Raw genomic sequence first — 4,663 nt, forward strand, 5'->3', positions numbered from 1 at the left:
CATTCACTCCTACTAGTGGCTGAGATAGGGGTAACTGGCTGACTAAGAAAGGCACTTGTATAGTGAGGTTGGGATCATCATTGCCTGACAGGTTGACAGTGAGTTCAACCCATCCATCATAGGGGATTGCTTGTCCGTTTACAGCATACACATCAAGGTTCTCCTCAATCAGTTCCTTTAGTGGCCTTATTGCATAGTTGGGGATGTGGGTGTCAGCCCAATCACGATCAATTATGCTCACCTGTGAACCAGAATCAAATAGGACGCTCACTGGGTACCCCCCTATTAGGCATCTCAACAGGCTCCTATTACCTACCAAAGGTGCTCTGGACATGGGGGTATCATGGTCTGAAAGTACCTCAGCCTGTTGGTTGATGTTTATGGTCCTTTTGGCCCCGCGTTTAGAGGTTGGCCTTATTGATGGGAACTGGGGTTGTGCATTGGCCTCTGGCTGTCCCTTGTCAGAGGCCCTCCCCCGTTTAACTGAAACCTAGTCCGCTTCAAGCATCCCACCGCTCGATGCCCCGCTTGTCCACAGGTAAAGCAGTGGTCACACTCGGGCATATTCTGTTCAGTGCACTTAGGGCAGAGAGCTGTCCTTGCTTTTGTTTGATTTGGACTCGGGGTTATTGGCTTCTGAATAACAGGCTTGGATGGCATGGAGGGACAGGTCCCATAAACATTGGCTGCTTGTTGTTCCATCAGTGCTGCCACTAGTTGTGTCAGGTTCGCCACCTGGTTACTAAGTTGTTCCAGTGTTGATGGGTTTGTGTCTTTTCCAGCTCAATTTTTGCCTTGTTCATACATCTGCCGGCCCTCTGTCTCGACTCTGGCACTGTTAGCCTGCGTTGTTCTCTGACGGGATGTTTGGCCGAGTCTACGTAGGTGTTCATTTTCATCATTTAGAATTTTCGTGACATGGCTGAGAATTTCTTCATCCCTCACTTGATGGTTTGAAATGAGAGGTCTCAGTCTCTGTCGAAGCTCGGCGTGTTTTGTTCCTAACCCTTGGTAGACGGTATGGAGGAAGACTTCCTGAATGGTCTTTGGGTCGTAGGAAATGTCGGTACTGACCTGCTTTGACTGAAATAACAGTTTTTGTTTCAGCCCGATCATGCGGTACAGGAACTGCTGGGGTGACTCCTGCTCGGCTTGTCTCGAACACATTAGCTCCTGGAGCATCTCTGTGGTTGCCTTTTCGCCGAGGTGAGACCGAAGAAAGCCCTTGAGTTCCAGGACACTGATTTCATCTTTGTTTGCCAGCATATCCCTAAAGGTGCCGGGTTTGACAATCTTTAACACACCTCTGACTACTTCTGTCCCTGTAAAGCCTTCTCTAACACCCTCATCAATTTGTTTGCTAATGTTGTTATAGGTAATGTCTGAAGTATTGTCTGCAATTTGGCCCCCATGTACTTTAAACTCATGGCGTTGAAGGTATGGTAAGTCTTTTAGGGAGACCATTCTCCCTTCTTATCCTTTCACCTAACTCATCATACACCCGCCTTAGTTCTCCTACTGACTGTGCGGTTGTCTCATGTTGAGTGATGTTAGTAGTGTTGCTGAGGTTATCTAGCTGTGTAGCAGTGTGGTATGAATGTGGGTGTGATGGTGGTGGGGTGTGTTCTGCAGTTACAGTTGATAAGGTGGAGCGAGACAAGGCATGCGTAATATCAACATCTACGTTAGCAGGTAAACCAGTAGCAGCACCGGACACCATGTTGCATACTATATCATTCAGTATTAACAGCTGACCCACACCTTCATCTTCGAGTTCAAGTAAGGTGTGGGACTGCAGATGAGTGGTGATATAGTTCATGGAGTTCTCATCATCACTTTCGCTTAGCGTGACAGTGTCTTGTCCATCAGCTGCGATTCTCCTTGCTACTTGGTAGAGGTCAGCGCTTGAAAGTCTGAACAAGTTCTTCTTAATGCCCCACACCAGTTCGTTACGCATGACTGACATGGTGTAGGGGTTGGCAGTGCTATGTGGATCTGTTGAATCAGATACACTCTTGTGGTGACCTGTGTACGTGGAGCCTCCGATCAAGCAGCCCGGTTCCCTTTGTGACGCTCAAATCCTGCTCACTGGGGACACCTGCTGGCTTGCTTCTTGGCTACAGTCACACCTTGTCACGCTGGTGCCGTGGTTCTAGTATCACTGGACCTGCTCCTCCAGTTAAGTGGACGAGAGATCCCGGACGAGCCCCCAGAATTTGTTACGGGTCCCAGGATATGGCACCACAGTAGCAAGATACAGTAGTCTGTAAGGACAGATATGGGTGGACAGCAGTGAGGACACGGAGCAGCAACATCTTCGTCCAGATTGCGTCTGTTTATTAAAACTTGATTCTTTTCAAGAATTACAATGTACAATATGTATACAATATACAGTAGTTGGTCACGAGTGTGTGCAGGAGCCCAATAACTACCTTCAATGAATCTGCCTGTGAGACAAGGCTGAGGGCCATCTAAACCCAAAATGGCCGCCATACGGTAACAACTGTCGTCTAAACTGCATCTGGCCGTACGTTACTAATAAGCTTGCTCTATTTTTAAAAAAACAGCTTAACAATATCATATGAGCTATCAAATATGCTTCCCTTCAACGAAATAGGAATTTACAGAGGTTGAATTCGTTCCTCTTAACAACAACTGACCTGTAAGGACAGATATGGGTGGACAGCAGTGAGGACACGGAGCAGCAACATCTTCGTCCAGATTGCGTCTGAGCGTTGGCGGAAGTCCACGCCTCAATGCAATCTTGGCACAACAGCTCCCGAGACAAAGGTTCCACCTGAGTACTGCCCCCACTGTGTGATATTATTTGTTTTACATTTTTTTCATCGTATAAAGTCATAAAAAAAATAGATGTGTATATTTGCTTTTTTTTTTTTTTTTTTGGTGTATGACATAGGCACTGGTAAGAATGATGAAGATAATGATGCAAGGATGATTATGAGGCGCAATAAGATGACAAAGATGATGTTGAAATGATAATGATGAGACTAATGGAGGCGATGATGGTATTGCTGAGAAAGCTGATGAGAATCATGATGGTCATTATGATGTGATGATGATGATGAAATGATAATCACAAGGATAACGATTACAATGATAGGGGTAAGGATGAGGATGATGTTGCTGATATTTTGAGAATGATGATGGCAAAGAATATGGTGGCGATGGTAATAATGATGAGGATGATAAATATGATGGTGATGAACCAGCAAAAAAAATCCTCTGTCTGATGATGTCATGATCTCAAATGTAGCAATATTGAATAAAATAAACTTTGACTGGTCAGCAAATACTCATTTTTCTTAGTGTCAAGTAAATGTATGTACCCCTCTAAATGCATGTACCTGAGTCATTAGCTCTTTAATAGTTCTCCATTAGTTCCCCTGTAACTACTCTAAATACATGTACCTTAGTCATTAGTTCCTCAGTAACTACTCTAAATGCATGTACCTTAATCATTAGTTCCTTAATAGTTCTCCATTAGCTCCTCTGTTTTTTTTTAAACCTTCAAAAAATCATCACACTTGTCACAACATTTTGCACATTTTTTTGCCAAGTTTGCAGTTTTTGACACCATGGCAAACACAAGAGCTGTCGTTATTCAGTTTTTTGTGACCCTTTGTTTTACCGTGTTTCCTGGAAAAAAAACCTTTGAGTTAGTGTTATTTTTAGATTTGTCACACAAGTGCTTTGATTATGACACACACACACACACAAGACCTCTTTATTTTTTTTAAACCTTCAAAAAAAAAAAATCACACTTGTCACAACATTTTGCAAATTTTTTGTTTTTTTTGGTCAAGTTCGCAGTTTTTGACACCATGGCAAACACAAGCGCTGTTCAGTTTTTTGTGTGCCCTTTGTTTCACCATTTTTCCTGCGGGGAAAAAAACTTTGGTGATTGAGTTAGTGTTATTTTTAGATTTGTCACAAGTGTTTTTGAAGTTAGTGCTTTGATTATGACACACACACACACACACACACACAAGACCTCTTGTTTTTTTTTTTAAACGTGCAAAAAAAAAAAACCATCATCACACTTGTCACAACATTTTGCACATTTTTTTTGCCAAGTTTGCAGTTTGACACCATGGCAAACACAAGAGCTGTCGTTATTCAGTTTTTTGTGACCCTTTGTTTTACCGTGTTTCCTGGAAAAAAAAACCTTTGAGTTAGTGTTATTTTTAGATTTGTCACACAAGTGCTTTGATTATGACACACACACAAGACCTCTTTATTTTTTTTTAAACCTTCAAAAAAAAATCACACTTGTCACAACATTTTGCAAATTTTTTGTTTTTTTTTTGGTCAAGTTTGCAGTTTTTGACACCATGGCAAACACAAGCGCTGTTATTCAGTTTTTTGTGTGCCCTTTGTTTCACCATTTTTCCTGCAGGGGAAAAAAACTTTGGTGATTGAGTTAGTGTTATTTTTAGATTTGTCACAAGTGTTTTTCAAGTTAGTGCTTTGATTATGACACACACACAAGACCTCTTTATTTTTTTTAAACCTTCAAAAAAAATCACACTTGTCACAACATTTTGCAAATTTTTTGTTTTTTTTGGTCAAGTTTGCAGTTTTTGACACCATGGCAAACACAAGAGCTGTCGTTATTCAGTTTTTTGTGACCCTTTGTTTTACC

General features: G+C 42.0%; 1 protein-coding gene and 1 long non-coding RNA gene across 9 annotated transcripts in view; one reads left to right on the forward strand and one right to left on the reverse strand.

Moving 5' to 3' along the window:
* Positions 1 to 4,260: 4,260 nt before the first annotated feature.
* LOC131135610 (uncharacterized) overlaps positions 4,261 to 4,663 on the reverse strand; it is a 5,180-nt gene continuing 4,777 nt past the window's right edge. For all 8 annotated transcript variants that reach the window (XR_009131633.1, XR_009131632.1, XR_009131629.1 and 5 more), the window contains one exon: positions 4,261 to 4,663. This exon is cut by the window's right edge and continues 860 nt beyond it. This is a non-coding gene — a long non-coding RNA (uncharacterized LOC131135610).
* LOC131135607 (organic cation/carnitine transporter 2-like) overlaps positions 4,428 to 4,663 on the forward strand; it is a 15,987-nt gene continuing 15,751 nt past the window's right edge. Inside the window, exon 1 of the mRNA XM_058081705.1 lies at positions 4,428 to 4,663. This exon is cut by the window's right edge and continues 593 nt beyond it. The gene's annotated coding sequence lies outside the window, so the exon portion shown is untranslated.

This window comes from Doryrhamphus excisus, chromosome 9 (assembly GCF_030265055.1).
Source record: "Doryrhamphus excisus isolate RoL2022-K1 chromosome 9, RoL_Dexc_1.0, whole genome shotgun sequence".
In the NCBI taxonomy this organism is placed as follows: Eukaryota; Metazoa; Chordata; class Actinopteri; order Syngnathiformes; family Syngnathidae; genus Doryrhamphus; species Doryrhamphus excisus.